This window comes from Callospermophilus lateralis, chromosome 12 (assembly GCF_048772815.1).
Source record: "Callospermophilus lateralis isolate mCalLat2 chromosome 12, mCalLat2.hap1, whole genome shotgun sequence".
NCBI classification, from domain to species: Eukaryota; Metazoa; Chordata; class Mammalia; order Rodentia; family Sciuridae; genus Callospermophilus; species Callospermophilus lateralis.
The window spans coordinates 56,461,730-56,481,700 of record NC_135316.1 but is presented as its reverse complement, the minus strand read 5'-3'; positions in this window follow the sequence as shown (position 1 = coordinate 56,481,700).

The window sequence follows — 19,971 nt, the reverse complement described above, 5'->3', positions numbered from 1 at the left end:
AATATCTTCAGACAGGAGATTAGGAAAAGGATGGGATATCCAAATAAGAGTCAAACCCAGGTGGTAACCAGGATGCTTTTTTCAATATCTATTTTATTATTGCCTTTTCCCACATCATGAAGTTCTATTTTATTTTTTGAGCTCATACAGACCTAGGTTATTGTTTTTCTGATCAGTTCTATTTTTTGACTGTGGAGTTTTTAAACATTGCAATGGAGATTTCACCTGTGAAAAGCTACAAGGCCTTTACTATTATGTGTTGTATGTATTGTGTTATGTGTGCACACTTCTGTTTTGTGTTGTATGTCTCTATGTGTGTATGTCCATATATCATATATGAGGAGCATTCATGAAAAAATGGATCCAAATATTTTTTTTTATTCACATGATTTAAATGGTTTAATTTAAATTGGGTAAACATCTGTTAAGAATTGTTTTAATATGTGAACAAAAAAGGAGGTTAACAGTTCTGTTTGTTTACTTTCACCTTTCCTTTTCATTATATTTAATAATTCTGTTCAGGATAATATAAATTTTTTAGAAAATTGCTTTCTTTTAGTGCCTGCTGGAGTGTTAGATAATTTGTTTTTTTAGACATCATTGCCAGAATTCCTGTCTTCATCCCAGTGCCAGTGAAGACAAAGATAAAACCAAATTACAGCTTCTATGATAGCTATTACAACAAACTGTATAAACTGATACATCAATGAATCATAACTCAACAAGTAATGCTCAATCAAGGAGTTGATTTACTTTGGGAGAAAATGGACATATTGATGGATTCCTCTGCTTTGAACTGCTTGCAGAACTTGCCTGGACTATGTATCATTTGTATATATTGTGAACTATGTGTTAGTTCAGCGAATTGTGGTAGTGCTGGCATATCTTTGCAGATGGTGTCATCAGTGATACAATTTTTCCAGAAAGAGCTGTCATTTGGCTTGGTGTCATGGCATTTTGCATCCTCCTCCCTTCTGCTAGTGAGGGTCTAAAATTTGGGGGCCAAAAGAGGTGAGGCAAAGAACCTCACCCCCCACTGGCACCAAGGCCAAATTTGGGGGCCAACAGAGGTGAGGCAAAGAATCTCACCCCTCCACTAGTGCAAAGGCCTATCCACAAGTATGGCTATATGCTGGCCCGGCAGTCAGTGACGGGTAAGATCCAATTGCAGTGGTACCAACCTAAGACAGGAGCCTGATGCCTTGAGGTCAGCTCATCCGATGATGGCTAGGGACCATATGTGGTATTGGACAACCTAATAGGCAGGGTCTCTAAGCCACATTGCTTGTTGTTTAATTAAACACAAGGGGGAGATGCTGAGAGCCACAGCCGAGTCGGAATGGCCCCTGGCATTTTGCCAATAGTACTGGCTGAGAGGTGAGCCATTAAGATGATGTTGAATTGATTCAATTGTATATTAGACCTTTACTGTCCACCTGGGCCCAATACTTTGGAGTTCTCACGGGCATTCCTGGAGAGTTCGCATTGGCTGGGGAAATGCCGGAGGAGGGAGTTCTGGTTGGTGTGTGGTGTGTTCCTAGAGGAGTCGCGTGGGTGGCATTCGGGAGAGTTCCCGGGGAGTGTGCTGGTGGAGTTTGGAAATAAAGTTTGTTCCTGCTTGAGTGGCTCGTGATTTGTGCCCAGTCAGACTGTGGCAAAAAATAAAAAGGGTGGGAAATTTGTGTTTAGTAAAGACTGAAGAATGCAAGTTGGATGTCATTTTTTGGACATTTCCTATATTTTAAATGCCCAAATCTGATTTCAAATAGATATATAAGAATATAGATAAAGAATGAAGTGTACTGCAGAAAAAACAGATTTGGAATTCTTCAGCTTATTATTATTACTAGATTTTTCTTAAGCCACTTAACTAAATGTGATCACCTAGTCAACAAAAGGGCATAGAAAAATATTTTTAAAAGTAACCTTTATGACATTTAAAAATAAAGAGAAAAGAAGACTTTTTCTAACAGGAAAATTAGAAGGCTAACATCAGTCATATAAGAAGGCAACTAAGAGGATGTGATTTCAAAACTGCCAAAGTGAAGGAAGTGATTAAATGTGTCAAATATTGATGGCATGTGAAAAAACTAAAAACTGATATTTTCCAATAATAAAAAATGTTGAATCATTGCTGAACATGATAGAAAATAGTTTCTTTATGTGTTGGCTGTAAATTCCTTTTAGTGTAGATTTAAGAATAAAATGGATATTGTGAGCAGAATAGATTCCCCAATCACCCCAGGGACTTTTGTTGCAGAGGAAAGGTATGGATTAGAGGGATAGTTATCAGGAAAACAAATGGGTGAAAAGATGTTATTTAAATGGGAGAAATAAGGACAAAAATTTTTGATAATTAAAATGGAAAAAGAGAGAAAATGACATTCTGTAACAAAAGAGGGATGAATTACAGGAACAATGTATTTCAGAAAAAGTAGGGAAGATAAGTTCCAGGGCACAAGTGGAGGGTCTGTGGCTTATATGAACAAAGACAGTTCTCTAGAAACAGGCAGGGAGACAGAATAAAAATGAGAAAAAAATTACAAAAAAGTTACACAAGAAATGAGGCTTGAAAGCAGAAAGAGTAAATAACTTTTTCATAACTTAAGTGTTTCTGAAAAGCATAAAGTACTCAAGTTGATACTTTGTTATTTCCACCATCAACAAAACAATGTGTCACAAATGGGTTTAGAAAGAATGTAGAACAGATGTCAAGAAACCTTTCATTATACAGAGACTCATAAACATATGGAATGACCCACCAAGCAAACTGTGGATTTGGAATCATTGGAATCCTCTGGGAAGTGATTAAAACACATATTTAGTGATCAAAAGTTCTACGAAGAAAGCAGTTTGATGAATTGTACGTCATTTTTTTTTCTAACCAACATTTTCTCTATTTTATGATCTTCTCCCTATGGTTTTTTAGAAAGATGTATTTCTTCCATCTGTTATTTTCCATTTGGGGTACTGCATAGTAAACTGAAGACTTGAGCTAGAAAATCCAAAGAAAATTTTTACAAAGTAGAAATAAGAAATTTTAAATTTAATTATTTATAAGCATGTGAGTCTATAGTCTGTAATTTCTTATCTAAATATAATAAACTAAGGCATGATGATTTTTTCTTAGTTCAACTAAAATTTATTATTCGTTTCCTTTGAATCACCTTTGTTAGTTTCAGTATATATATGAAAATATTTATAATTAAGTCTGATATTAAAACCTTGTCAATCTCTTCATTTCATTATTTATTTTTTCCCTGTCTACAGATCTATTTATTACACTGGATATAGGGAAAAAAAATAAAGCAAATATATAGAGATTAACAGGTTAATGTTGTTGCAGCACATATAACATTTATATGTCATTTTTAAAATAGATGCCATTTTTATTGGGTTAAGTACTATTTATTTAGATCAGTTCACTATATATTACCCCGTCTGGAGTAAGTTGTCCATGCTTAAAACTTATTTTAAAAACCTATATATTATCTGTATTCTTTATGAAGTTCATTCCAACTTGAATGAGATGAAATTTCAGTGGTTTGATTTGTATTTTATGGATTGCTAAATATTTTGAACATTTTTAAACTATTTATTGACCATTTGTATTTTGGCCTTTGCGAAATACGAGTTTAGTTCCTATGCATACTTATTGTTTGGGTTATTTAGTTTTTTTATGTTAAATTTTTGCCATTCTTTACACATTCTAAATAGTAATACTCTTGTCAGAACAGTGGATGACAGAGATCATCTCTCATTCTGTGGGCTCTCACTTCAAACTCTTCCTCATGTTATTTGCTGTGCAGAAACTAAAATTTCATTCCACCTCGTTTGTTGATTTTGGGTATTCTTTCCTTAGCATTATGACTCTTACTTAGGATGTTGAAGACTACGTTTTCTTGTAGCATCTACAAAGTTTCTGGTCCAATTGCTAGGCCTTTGATCATCTCTAAGTTTTGCATTTGAGCAAGGTGAGAGATAGGAAAGTAGGTTCAATCTTCAACAAATGGCTATTCATTCAGTTTACCCAACACCATTTTTTTTTAAAGGCTGCTTTTTCTTCAATGTATACATTTGACAACTTTGTCAAGGATTAATGACTCTACACATATGAACTTGTATATGTGTGTAAGTATTACTCTATTCCATTTGTCTGCATGTTTATTTTTATAGTTATAACATGCTAAATTGATTACTATAGCTCTGCAGAGCAATTTGAACAGATAATGGACCCAACATTAACCTAACATTCATTAATCTAACAATGAAAATAATGACCAGACTACGTCTTCTCAAAGAGGATCTGGGAACACCAAAAATGTGTCTATAAGAGTACTCTTAAGGTAGACTATGTTCTACCTTGAATATTGTATTCATTGCTTTACCCCCAAAGGCATCTCTCTCTCTCTTAAGATTTCTTATATTATCTCTTGAATACATATCTGATTTTTGAAGTAAACTTCTGCCTATACCTCCAAATTCTGCATACTCAAATTCTTTTCCACAATGCAAGTCAAAGACCCTGTTTTTCCTGAGTTGAATTCCCACTTATTTCTTGGAATATCTTGGATTATTCTTTAGACATGTCTTCTCCCATGACACCATAAGCAGTGCTCCTTATGCCAGAGTTCAGACTGCAAATTTCAAAAGAATACAACCTCTTTGTCTTTTCTACTTTCCACTAATAATAATGTAAAAAAAAAAAAAAAAAAAAAAAAAAAGTCCCTGGGGATTCTGACAAAGGGAAACTGCAGAGATTCCCAATTTGTCAACTTTGGAAACAAACAAAGAGATTCTTTCAAACTCTCACAGCTACCTAAATCCTGGATTTCTCTCACTGGAAATCACCAGGATCTTCTCCTATATAGACGAAGCCAAAGCTCACTGTTTCTGGGCTTATTTACTGCTCATATTCTAAATATATTTTGTTAGCATCAGTTTTTCTTAAACTCTGTGGGAGAATGTCTTTGAATCATTGGAGAGGAGCTTCCAGTCCCCCATTGTCACACAGTATACACGAGGATACTGTCTATTGCCTTTATTAATTTCTTATGCATTCTAGAAACTGGAATTTTGGTTTTCATCAATTTGCTAACTCACAGAATTGTCTAACAGTATTTTCCCACTATTCTCCTACCTAAGTTTGTTGATGCAGAACTACTGCTTCAATTCTCACTTGGGAAGCCCATTTGACACTCTTTGATTCTTCTTTTTTTCCCCTCTACTTTTAGTGAATTAGTAGACAATGACATAATAGCAACTACAATAAATACAGTAAAACTATGTAAGTGAAACATGTAAATTTATTTAAAATAAATAAAAATATGATTTTATCAAATAAATAGGGAATATAAGCAGAAAATTGAGAACTATAAAAATAATTAGCCAGCTGTGGTGGCACTTTTCTGGTTCCTTGTAAGAAAATATAATTGGTGAGAAGTCAGACAAGTGAACTTCTAAACATTTAACAGAATTGTTATATTTCAAGTGTAAGTTTATTTATCAAATTTAAATGCAGTTTAAATTTTATGATTTTTCAGAAATCCCCGATTTCTTTTTTTTTCCATTTCTACTGAAACAAAATTCATTAACCTCTATTATAACCAATATGGATTTTCTCATTCTTTTTGCTCTGATAATTAATATTACTACCAATATTACTACTGGTAATACTAATTCTACTACTGTTGTTATTATATTAATATCACACTTTCATTTTGTTTATTCTTTATGTGATTCCAAGAGTTTTAAATATGTATTCAACTGTTTGATATAATTATAGGGCTTTTAAGTAATATTTTTTTATATTTTTCTTTTCCACAAGAAAGCATGTAGCATTTCTTTCTTGTGGAAAAAGAAAATATAAAAAAAGTTATATAAAAACTGTACAATAATATCAAATACCTAATTGCATTGTTAAAACTATTTTTACTTAAAAAAACAATTAAATCAGTGTACAATCTGAAAAATAACAAAGAAAACCTTAAAACCTGACAAAAGCTCAATATAGATTTAGCAATCCCATGAATCAGTCTACAAATAAAGACACCTTTGGACGTGATAGATGTATGTCTGACCTTGATGATGGTGATGGTTTAATGAGAGTATGCACATACTCAAACTCATCAAACTGGATAAATTAAACATGCAGTGTTCTGTATATCACTCTTCCCACAATAAAGTTGTTAAAGAAAAAAATGTTAGTGGTCCCAACAAATAAAAAGTTATTAATATTTTCATATATTAATTGAACCTCAATTTACTTAAATTGAATATTATGTTTTCATTGGGAATATCATCACAATTTACAAATGTTAATGCTTTAGGAGATTTACATATAGAAGTTAATTAAGTTCACCATTTGGGGACATAGGAACTTAATGTTACTCCTCTAATTTAAGCCTTACTTTTCTTTTGACCTTTCATGTTAATGATCACATCACTCATTAGTCTTCTCACAATAGCTCTGGATAATAATTATTCATGTGTTTATTCATTTTTCATAATTTTTTAGAATTAATATTTTTCAGCTTTTTATTTTTTTACAAACTCTAAGGGAATGTGTTTAATTTTAATGTTAATTTAATTCTGACACACATTCTATTATATGCAACAGTTTTACACTGAATGTGATTATGCCAGAAATCCATCTATAATCTTCAATTCTATCTTTATTTCTCAGGAAGTTAAAATAGCAATGGAGAATTCTATTTTGAATTATGCAGGAAGACACATAAATTCCTTGTCACTAAGGTCTGTCACCGAGACATCTTAAAAAGGGCCTTTTTATTGAATGTGTCGTCTAAATCAGCTTTCCCATCAATTTTGAAGCTATTTGTAGTCAAAAGTAATGAGTGTCTCAGCTGTTACTTCTTAGGGTTCAAAGTGATGTATTAGAAAATGAAAGTGAAAGTGCAATGAATAAAAACTCCATTGAAGTTCAGATAGCAATATTGCCAAGGCAATTACATCAAATAACAATCATCTTTTTGATGTTATTAGCAATTGTCAATTTAATTATGTTAAAGGTTGCCCCATGTTGTTCAATGATGGATATTAATATATAGGTCAAAGATAAACATTTATCATGAAATGCAGACTTGTTTGTTGGAAGATGTGGAATAGAGAAGACTTTAAATCTTTCTTATAGAAGAACTCAATATTAATGCTGCAGAGTCCATTAAAGGAAGTAGGTCACAATTTATTCTAGTCATTTATTGTAGCTTTGGAGAAAAAATGGAGCAAATCTAATTCAGTAATAAGGGGACGTTTTATCAATCTTCAATATATAGATAGATTCAAGGTTATCACAAAGATGTAAAAAATATCTGCATTAAGAAGTAATGTGGAAATGTCAGAAAGATTCTCAGTAAATTGTTCTATAGTTATGAAGGACTACTGTCAATGGAAGCAAATCATATGGAGACTATTCCTTAATACATTTCAACTGTGCTTTCAGGAGATTTTCAGGTCCAGAATTTTGTTAAAGTATTTATAAAATTGTTTAAAGTGCACAAATTATTGAATCAGAGATAAAGTTTTTAATTTCAAAATTACTCCACATTGTAGGGAAATTTGTTGTCTTAACCTAGTTATAATTAAAGTTTCTATGTTTTGTTTTGTTAACTAAGGTTATAATAAAGACTATATGAAAAACTCTGCTAAAGAATGCCTGAGGGTGGTGAGCAAGGTCATTTAAAACAACAAAAAAAATCATAGTGTGGATGATTTTTAATGACACATCTGTTTTGAAATACTTTTAAAACATCTGAAAATGCAAAAGAAATAAGATTTAAGCATTCTTCAGTAGATAGTACATGCTTTTTAAAATAGGCCAAATAAAGTTTCCAAAATGGCTTCTGAAATTTACAAACAAACTGAAAGAATTAAATATGTTTTGACTAAGATTAGTTTGGAATTTCTTATAAAGTTATTATCTAAAACATGTTAATTTTTTTTTCATGTGGCACTAGATTTCTTATTTTTTGAATTAAAATCTTATACAAAGAGCTGTCAGTCAATAAAAGATGACCCAGTTTGTGGCATAAATACTTACATAATAAAATTATTATATCACAATATAATAAAAGGCATAATTTGAGATTGATATGATTAACTAAAAAATATATGTATTTGACTTACAGTGTTCATCTGTTTAAAAACCTAGCTATAAACTACAAAAAAAGTCCAGAAATTTATATTTTAAGGATTTTTTAGATTTGATAAAAATTATAAATGCTATAAACCAACTGCAATCTCCTTATTTCAGTTAACTTCTTTGGGCAGGAAGGGCTCGCTCTGGTGCTATGAATGAAAAAAAATTAAGAAAATAAAATAAAGTAAGAATTTAAATAGTGTCAAAAACCTATGAACTTCATCAGCTTAAAGATATGAATTAGATAAAGTTTATGTTAGTACCTTAAATTACAGTCACTTTCCACTCTTTATATTGGAAGAAAATTCATTTGCCCTTAACAGAGAATGTTCCAAAGAATTCTCAGGGCAAAAGTTCATTGCTAAGGAAATTTCCTGCTCTCCATTAATTACTACTTATATATATTTGTACTACCTCTTTAGGTCAAAAGACACACAAATCATTGCCTCAGTGGCTTGCTGTTCAGACAATTTATAATTAAAGATTCGTCTTTGTACATTCTGTTTCTGTTCCAACATGTAAAAAGCTTGCAAGTTAGTACTCCTGCATTTGCAACAACAACAAAAAAAAAGAGTGAAGAAATTAAAATTAATGACTTTCCTTAGATTTATCAGAGAATAAAGATCACAGATTTCAAAGCAAATATGTACTGAACAAAGATAAACATGCAAGGAAACTATATTAAGGAGAATGAAATTAAATTCAATTCTGCTGAAAAAAACTACTCAAGACCTTGTAAGTGCTGGAGAGAGATAAGTAGGACAGTACTATAGGACATTAGTCGGGGATCAATCAGTGGAAAATGTTAAGCACCTTAAGTTGTTGTGAGTTTTCAAGTAATTAATCAAATAGGGGGCAAACTATCTGAATATAGAGTTCTCTAAAGAAGTACAAATGGCCAATATGTATGGAAAATGATTACCTCATTTAGTCTTCAAAGAAATGAAAATCAAAATTTCATTGTGATTCTATTTTATCTAAAATGGCTATAATAAAAGTATTATCATCATTATTATTATTATTACTATTATTGCACTATTATTTATATTTTGTGCTACAATTTATGCTGCCTAATAGATGATGATCAAAATATAATAGGTGATCTGTGGCTGGGTGATCCCTGGCTGGGTGATCCCTGGCTGGGTGAGAGGCGCTTAGACACAGCTGTGTTAGAGCTTTCCCCACCCTTCTCCAGGTCGAGGGCCTGTCCATGCGTGTTTGGCCGCTGCCCGAAGACCCAATTGACGCCGGTGATCTTGGAATGCTGCCCCTCTTAACCTTCATTGGATGGGATGTTCCCTGGTAGTTTTTGTTCCCCAATAAAAGCCCACTCCCTGGCGTGTTCCCTCCCTCTCTCTCTCTCCCTCTCCCTCCCTCCCCCACCCCCCCACCCCCCTCTCCTCTTCTGTAAACCTAGTCACTGCATTAGGTGGCTGGAGGCCAGAGCTAAGAGAAGCTGTCCTGGAGCTGATATTAAAGGTAATGAGAGTTTTGTCTCTTTAATTTAAAACTCCCTAGCAATGACTTATGAATCAAACCTTCTTTCATGAAGGCAGCGCTGGCTGTATGACAGAGTGATCAGTTAAAAGTGTACAGAGAGCACCGAGGAGCACAGAATATTCTGAAAGGAATAGTTTGGAGAAACACATACTCACTATTTACCTTGTTACTTGCAGTCTGCATTATAACCAAAGTAAGTTAATGGATTGTTGCAGTAAGCAGGTAGCTTAATTTTGTGAAGATTCAATAAGCAGTAAAATAAGTTTGACTTTGGTTCATCAGTGCAGGAGTTGCTTTAATTCGGAAATATTGTTTAACTAGGAAAACACAGCAGACTTTGTGTGTGGGGTGTGTGTGTGTGTGTGTGTGTGTGTGTGTGTGTGTATTTGAAGAAATGAAAGGTAATAGGTATGATTAATTTAATTAAAATTTTTTCTTAATCTTGGAAAGTATCATGTTTGTGATTGAAACAGATATTAATACTATGGAATGTATTTCTTTCCAATATATGAAACAAATTTAAAATGTAGATTCAAACATGTTTTAAAGTACATTAAAATATTGTATATTTTAATATTTACTGGAATATTCAGTGACATAATCTCAAAAGTTTGACTTCTACACAAAGTTTTTATTCAATATACATATATAGAGACATATATATGCACATATCCAATACAGTGTTCTTATTAAACATAGTCAAGTACACTAGAAATGATTCATCACATGTATATTTTGCAACATATTTATGAAATACAAACTCTTAATTTATCACAGTTTATATAGTTGAAATAATTTGGCTAAAATTAAACACCTAATAAGTTATTAAGCCAGGATTTTAAGCCACTGTTTCTAGTATCAAAGTCTGTGAAAGAACACTAAAAGTGCTGCTTGGCATGAGACCCATTTAAACAAACAGCATGGTGGGTGACATAGATTTAGAAAAGCAGTGGTACTTCTGCATTGACCTAGAATAACTTGAAGAAAAAACACCCATAACTAAAAAAAGATGAGTTTTATGTTTCTAAGTTGAAATAGGGAAAAAGTAGTAGACACTATTTTCAGCAGGAAAATTATTATGAAGGAAGATATGAAACAGCAGTATACATAGACTAGTCATGTTATGAAAGGTAGTTTGGAGTCAGACTTACATTTACATTGATACAATAGGATGAAACTTAGATTTTTTGTGGGACTTGACATGAGATTTAGTAAATGAAAATAAATTTCTAATGGTAACCCAGAACCCAATGATCTTTTCATTTGGAATGTATTTAAATATTATGCATAATAGAATGAAAACATTCAGAGCTATAAACCTTTGTTCATAATATATGTATGGGAACTTATTTGCCTCTGTAAGATTTCAGTTACATTACATTAGAGCATTGCACTGATTTGGATGGTGAGTATCAAGGGCACCATTAAAAGACTATTAAGTTTATTAAGGCTTACTAAGAAACTTTGCATCATTTAAGTTGATTCATAAATTTATTTATGCTACTCCACACATTTGACCATAAATAAAACCTACCCATCTTGTGGCTTGTTACAAAAATGATATTATGATGATACCTCTATGATACAAAAAATTTATATTAATTTCTGAATCGCAATAATTTCATAATTTATTTTTATAAAGAAGGAACTAAAGAGTTGAAAAGAACAAAGTTTTCTGAGTCAGATGTAACTTCTTACTACTCCTGCCTAAACAACTAACTTACATATTTCATATGTATCTAATTGTGGAAAATTATTCCTAATATATTCTGCCCTGATTTCATTCTTAGAGTAAAGTCATATAGGTGAGATCAAGGACAAGTAGTTTCTATCTTTTTACCTGATTATTACTAAAACTAGGGTCAACACACTTTGAGTTTTAGGTAGAACATATGATACCACAGTAAGCAGGTTAGTTGGGTCTGATTTAGGCAGACAAAGTTAGAGATGAATTTGGGAAAGAGAAAGATCATGAATAGGATTTGAGTCATTGACTATTTAAATTTCTGCTTCATCCCTGGTGATGTAGTCATGAAATTTCAAAATGCAGAGTGTCAAGGTACATTTTTATCCATAAAATAAAAAATTTTAGGTGTTGCTCTTAATTTTCAATTTTCTTAACATGGATCCAAGACAAACCTCCAAGTAGCATGAGTGCTTTAGATTCCCCAACTTTACCAAATGCCAAAATCATATAATATACTTTTGAAATTCTGGATGACAAATTCATATCAGTTAAATATCTGTCTGAATTTAGAACCAAGAATTAATACCAATACTTTTTAAAGACCCTTCTTTTATTCCCTTATTTTTCTCCAAAGTTATTCCATTGTACAGCAATTTTGACTGAATAACTTTGGAAAAATATTATCTTCCAATTGTGAACTCAAACTAAGATTTTGATGTAGAGGCCTAAAAAATTACCAAATTAAATTTAATTTAGTTACTAAAGACATATGATAGATGAAATAATCTCAAGATATTTACTTGTAATTACCAGCTGCTGATAAAGATAATTAGTTGTATTCAAATGATTGTAAACGTTATTATTATTTATTATTTAACATTTGAATTAACATGATAAAGCTTAAAATATTGTATTTCCATAGTTCCAAATACAGATTTACTTTATTCAGGGTTTGGATGCAAAAAAGAGAAAGGATAAGCAGCAGAGGTTGTAAATGTTGGGCAGCTGTCTAAAAGCAGGTATCCAAGGATTGTCTTCCTCTTTATTTACTTGTTGAAAATTCACTGTTTCATATTTTACTTTTATTTTTTAAATCCCATAGAAGGCATAATCATAAGCAATCATCATCTTTCAGCATGAATCGTTTCAACTGCTTTCAGAAGTGTTTCTATTAGAAGTTGTGTGATAAAATCCATTATCTGGTAGATAGTATCTTAAACTGCTATCACTAACTCAAGGTGTATTTTTCTGTGATGACTTCTAGTGTACCTCAGTTTATGATACTTGATTTCACTTAAATTAATCTTCTTTAATTTTTTTTTTTCTGGAAACATTGCTTCTCTAACTTTGCAATTCCCCTCTTATCCACAATGGCCTCATTCATTACCCACATTATTGCAGTTTTTCACTGTTTAGGTAGAAGTTGATAGTTTTGAATAATGATAAGTTTTACAGTTTTACCCTTATTACTAAGTTTGATAAACATGAAAAATATGCTCTGCTAGTATGTCACATAGTTTCTCTTCACTCAGTGAGCAGTTGATATGATATGGACTTTCTGTCAGTAGATGAATCTATCATACAAAATAATTCAATTGCCTGCTTAATGGTAAACGAACTGAAAAGAAAATAGTGAAAGCATAGATCAAGTAATCACGTCCAATCATGATCATTTTATAACAGTGTTCAGAGAGATATTTTCTTTTTATTTCCTTTCACAATATAATGTCATAATGTATTTGATATTAGAGAAAAATTCACCATACATGCTATTGTAGCAATATGTTCTTATTAATTTTTTGAAATAATTAATCATGTATATTTTATAATATTCTAGATTCATTCTATGTTTAATTTTAAATAACTTATTTGTTAAGGTAAACTAAATCCTATCACAATATTGCCATTCCCTGGGCAAAGTATATGAAGCATAATACTGCTTGTCTAAATAATTTAAATTTTCTTTCAAGTTTAATTTTTAAAAGTACTTAGAGAGTCATATCATGCTGGTTTTATGAACTGTTTTTGTAGCTGAAGAACTATGGGAAATCTCTGTACAATCTGAAAAAAATTAAATATTCATGAGCTTATTGTGCTGTGTAGCTAGTAGTAGAATGCACATATATCTATTTATATGAATATATAAATTGAACGTAGCATTTTAAATATAAAGGGTATATTGCTTGCTGTTTATAAAATAAAATTGATTAGGCTGGTGTTGTGGCTCAGCAGTAGAGCACTCACCTAGCACTTGTGAGGCCCTGGGTTCAATCCTCAGCACTACATATAAATAAATAAAATAAACATATAAAAAATAAAATTGATGCCTATATTATTATGAGAAGATACACACACATATTATGAGAAATTTGCAGAAGATGAGATATGATTAATCTTTGAATGCAGAAGTATGATTTAAAAACTTATTTAAATGAATTAAATTTGAATGCCGGATTTTATTGGAATGCTAAACTGATCTTTCTCCTTCTTACTCCTTAATTCTCTAGTTCTCGTTTACCTGAAGAGTCCTCACAAAATTAAAATATTTTTTCAATTATATTTAGTGATTTTAAAATTTTACCAAAAATGTTCCATTTCTACACACATGAATAAGGTGTGAACCCAAGTTTATGCTTCAACTTACTTCTCAACTTCCCATGCCTCTCGCTTTTTCCAAAATACAAAGAAACACACATCCTTTGATACCTAAACACACATACGTTTTCTTACTAAGAATAAATTTATATTCAAAAAGATTAGAATTACTTGTTTGGTAGTCTAGACAAATAAAATTGTTTTGCATATTGTTCTTAATAAGTAATACATACACATACAGAAAATCATGACTATCTCTTGTCATTAAGAATTTTGGACTGAAGGTGAAGCTCAGTTGTAGAGCCCATGCACCACAAAAATAACAATAATGCTAAAATAAATAAGTAAATAAAAATAAAAGATATTTCAGATGATACACAAAAGAAGACCTCCATTTAAATATATATTCTCTTACATTTTAACTAATGTAGAATGTAAAATATTGTACCAAGATTACTAGAAACAACATTCATTTTTGGCTTTTATTGTTGTATTACAATTATACATAATATTGGGTTTCATTGTACCAGTCATGCATCCACATAACAAAATTTGATCAATCTCATTCCCCAATACTTCCCTTTTCCCTCCCTCCCTTCCTCACCCAGTCTCTTTCCTCTACTCTACTAGTCTTCCTTCTGTTATTAATATTTTTAAATGAGTGGTCATTATAATTACTGGTCTGTATTTGTATTCTCTACACTGTTTGTCTCCCTTGTATTTTCATGACATCTCTTTTCTGTTCCTCTCCTCATTCCCAACTTGCACACATGAAAGCAAACAATCAGCCCTTGATTTTCTGAGTCTGGCTTAGTTCACCTTGCTTAATGTTTTCCAACTCTGCCTATTTACCAGTATAATTTCATTTCTCTTTATGGGTAAGTAAAACTTCATTGTGAATTTACACCACATTTTTTTTTAATTGATCTGTTTGTTGATTGGCACCTGAGCTGGTTCTATAACCTGGATGTTGTGGATTGCAATGTATCATTATTGTATGCTGCTTTTAGTCCTTTTGGATAAATAGCAAGGAGTGGGATATCTGGGTCTTATGGTGGTTCCACTCATAAAAGTTTTGAGGAATCTACGTACTGATTTCCAAAGTAGTTGTACTAATTTTCAGTCCCACAAACAACGTGTATTGTTTGTGCAACTGCAAATACTCATCCTAAATGCACAGAAAGAAAATAGACATATCGGTTTCAGTATTCAAGATAACTATCTTTATGTAACTAGTCATTCCCCTAGCATTGCACAGTTCCAAATTTTTACATCCCTACGTTTCTTGTCAGATTAATAAGATGGTAGTTTTCATATTATACATAGACATTATCCTTTGTCACTCTACTCTCCCACATCTCTTGAATTTTCATGACAGAAGATGTTCCAATGTTTTTTTTTTTTTAATATTTACTTTTTAGTTTTTTTAGGTGGACACAATATCTTTATTTTTTATTTTTATGTGGTGTTGAGGATCCAACCCAGCGCTCTGTGCATGCCAGGCAAGTGCGCTACCACTTGAGCCACATCCCTCAGCTCTTCAATGTTTTAAAATAATAGTTTTATCATTCTTAACAACTCATATACCAATATACATATTTCTTTAAAGTATATGATTCAGGATTTTAGTGTGTACACGGAGTGGTGTTACCACCATTGTTATCTAACTTTATAAAAATCCATCACTCTTCTACCAAAATCCACATATATTGCTACTCACTTTTTACTTCTCTCTTCCAATTCAGTCTCCTGAACTATTAATCTACTTTCTGTCTCTATAAATTTTTTGTCTATTCTGGACATTTCTCATAAAAGGAATCATAGGCAACTGTGAAATAAATTAGGGAAATATACAAAAATACTTAAAAGAACAAATTTATGCCTCAATAACACAAAATAATATATTCAATGTTTCTCTATTAATGGTCAACTTTATATACATAAAATTTTGATTCCACTTATATTTTCTGTACTATAACCTGCAGCCTTAAAATGAATACTTCCCAGACCCAGAATCACTTATTGAAAGGAGCAGATTGTGTACAAACAGGGAAGAACATGGATTACACTAAAATCTTAAATATATTATAATAATTAACATATCAAGGATGGTAATAAAACTCCATTGAAACAGTTTTAGTGCTAAATGTTTCCATAAGACTGATGGGATATATTTCTTTTGACATTAGTAACTCTTATATGATATTCAAATACTATCATGTGATGATTCTTATAAATAAATCACAGCTATACAAACTTAATAAAATCCCATTTTGTCTATTTGAATTAATTTATTTTCATATGTACATAAAATGAAAGAAAGTTAACATTCTAAATGTGTTTAAAATGAAAAATCTTGATATTTTAATTAAGGATCAATTTGTATTTAAAATGATTACAATAAATGTTCAGAAACCAGCCAAATAAAATCACTGTTAATATTGCTCTAAATCAATATTGTAATACAAATTAAAATTGCATATAAAATATGATATTAATTTTTTGTGGAATTCCTCCAGATTATTCACCATTAAATTTGAGCATATAACAAGAAGAAAAGAAATACTTCATAAAAATCTTTTAGTTCCTAAAAAAATTCAGAGGAAAATATACACTTTTTTGGTTGATTTGAATAATATGAATAAAGCTTTCTCCCTTAAAGTAGAAGAAAGAATTAATTTTTGAGCACAGTGAAATTAAAAGGTTTTAGCTCACCTAATCTGAGGAGAGTGAAATGAATTTTAATACAGTAAATTAACTAGGCACATAATGAAAAATAAAATATAAAATAATTTTAATTCAGATAAATAGAAAAATATCACAGACTCTTAGAAAATAAATATCATCTATCATAGACATCATTAAATTGAGTTTATTGGAAAACACAAATGGCAACAGATCTAACAGAATAACGTTAAATGAATTTTATGGCTGATTTTGTTTCACAAAATTACATTTCACTTTGACCCTCATCTGTAACTTTCTGTGGAGTTAATCTTTGAGCATTATTCATTTTAGAAGTGTTAATGTACCATAAAGGATTTGTATTATCATTAGATGTACTATCTGGGCCAGGTGTTACATGTTCTAGTCATCTGTCCTGAAGTCCATTTAACAGTTTATAAATCTTTAAGATCACATGATACATTTCTATGATTATTTGCATCCTTAACATCTTCTGAAATGCATATTATAAAATTAACTTTTCTTTTTTAACCTATACTATAAAACATAAACCTATGGATTAATATTAAATGTCTAATTTTTCATATTTACTTCCATCATTAAGCAACTCAGAGTATATTTACATAAAACTGTATGAGATTATGATATTTTAACATGCACAATGATATTGTGACTTGTGATCTAATCCCTGTTAGACAAATTACTGTAAATTTCCTATATACAGTTTCTTAACTTGCAAATCATTGTTTCAGCTGTATTGTTTAGAAGCATTAGCACATCATTGTTTTTTTAATCATTACTAAATTGCAAGCTACTGCACAATATAAAATTAAGATTTACATTTTATTTGCATATTAAACATATTCTTAAAAACTATAGGTAGCTCATAAAAAATGTATTTCTTTAATAAGTTTTTATTTATTTGTTTATTTATTTATTATTTTTCACCCAGGGTGGGTGATCAAATCCAGGACCTCACACACCCTAGGCAAACACTTTATTGTGGTGATTCATCCCCAGTCCTTCCTACCACATTTTCACAAGTGTATATGAATATGTGTAATTGGATTGGATGAAGAGATACTTAAGAATAAGATGCCTCTGGGTGACTCAATGACAGTGTTTCTAGGAATGATTGGCATGTGGGACTGCAAACTCAAGTGGAGTCCCACCCTAAGCATGAGCAGCACCTTCTAGTAAGTTGGAGGCTTGAATTGAACAAAAAGTTGGATGAAGCAACAATCCACACAGGCTCGATTCTTATTGAACAGAATCTTGATTGCTAATGCAATTGCCTGGAGACTTTAGAATCCAGATTCTTTACTCTATCAAGGCAGACTCTGTCCATTGACTCTCCAGGAAGTTTCCAGGTTTGCATCACCTGTGAGGCGTGTTATATCTGTTAAAGGAATTTGGTCAGCATGATCTTGAGCAGCCTGCTGAATGCAGGCTTGCTCATCTGGGGTCAGAGTAGAGGACAGAACAACATAGACGTCGTGCCAGGTAAGATCATAGGTCTGAGAGAGATATCGGAATTCCTTAATTTAAGCAGCAGAGTCAGCAGAGAAGGAACCAAGACGTTTTTCAATCTGGGAAGGATCTTGAAGCAAAAATGGGACATGCACTCGGACTATCCCTTCAGCTCCAGCTACTTCCCTGAGAGGACAAAGGAACTGTGGGTTATCTGATAAGAGGGATCAGTGGGACGGGGTGTGGGCACTGACAGGAGAAGAGAGGCATGAGTAGGGGGGAGGGAAAGGGCTTATCAGTAGAAGAGGTGAGCGGAGTTGGGGGGGGGGGCTCTGAGGGATCTGAAGATCCCACCCATTGCAGCCAGGTGGGACCCATCCTGCCTGCCCGTTGGAACTGGGCGGCAAAAGGGAGGCGCACGCAAGTCTGGGGGTTAGCACAGAAGCTGCTGTGGCACAATGAAGGTGAAGGATGGCTGCTCACCTGCCGGCCTCTCCAGGCCGCTGAGGGCCACTACGGGCCTGTTTCACCCGCAGCACCAGGAAGGTGGAGCACCAGCGCACGTGTCTGGTGGCCAGGCAGACTGGAATCATGCAGACAGGGCCATGGGCGGCGGCGGCAGGGGACAGGAAGAAGAGGGAGGGGTGGGAGATGTCTCTGCAGAGGAAGAGGAGGGGAAGTGCACAGACAGGGCCCCGGGCAGTGGCTGCAGCAGGGAGAGGGAGGGCAATATGGACGCAGTACCGCTGGGAGGGTGAGCAGACATGAAGAGTGGAGGGAAGGGTGCAGAGGGAATGTTGGGAGCAGAGAGCAGAGGGCAGGACGGGAAGACCTGGGAATTTCCTTCTACCCTTTCAGGCACTGGCAATAAAAAGGCCCCAGAGGATATTTGGATCTAAGGAGCCTTCTGGAGGCCAATGATTGCCATTATCCAGTGGATATGTAGGCCAATCTTAGGTACAGAATTTGATCAGGAGTTTGGGCTTGATGTCTGGTGTGAGGGAGAGTGTGGCCAGATTTTTTATTAGACATTTGAGAGGTGAGGCTTCAGGTACAGAAGAAGACGTACCCATAGTCACAGGGCGAGATGGAAAAGGGGGGAGAGAGAGAGAGAGAGAGAGAGAGAGAGAGAGAGAGAGAGAGAAAATGGGAAAACCCGGGCCGGAATAGCTTTCCGGAATCTCAGGGCTAATGGGGGTCAAGTGGGCATCCCCAAAATGACCAACGGTCGCGAGGAAATACAGAGGGCACTACCCGGTCGTCACCAGTGAAGTGTGATCTGTGAGGCCAACAGGGCCGGAGCCAGGGCAACCTGACATCAGGAAAGTTTTTTGGAAGTTCACCTCCGAGCTGAACGCAGCTCCAGCGGAACGCACCTCCAGCAGGATGCAGCTCCAGCGGGTCGCAGCTCCCTCTGAGGAGGAAGAAATTAGGGAGCCTCTCATGTAAACCCAGAAGCCTCACCCCCAAAGGGAAGTGGATCTCCAGAGGGTCCACTGCAGCCAGTGAATGTCTTAGTGGGGTGGGTTCCCTCCTCCCTACCCGGCTTCAGGAGCGTGCTGGTAGATCACAGTCATGGTTCCTGCTGTCAGCCCGAAGGGAGTTGGCGAGCCTGGAAGGGGGAACTTATCTAAACCAGATCAGTGGTGAGTGCAGGGAGCCAGTGCCCAAAAAGATAGACAAGGGCAAAATGTTTGGTGGTGACGGTGGTGGCTGAGATGGGGCTCGGTTTGTTAAGCACACCATCTCCCAGGTTTTGGCACCACTGAAATACACCACACTGCACTACCAATGGAAGACACCATAGAACACAAATCACTGGAGAGGTTCCGCTTTATTACAAAAGGCTGTGGGCTTACATAGATCTAAGGAGAGG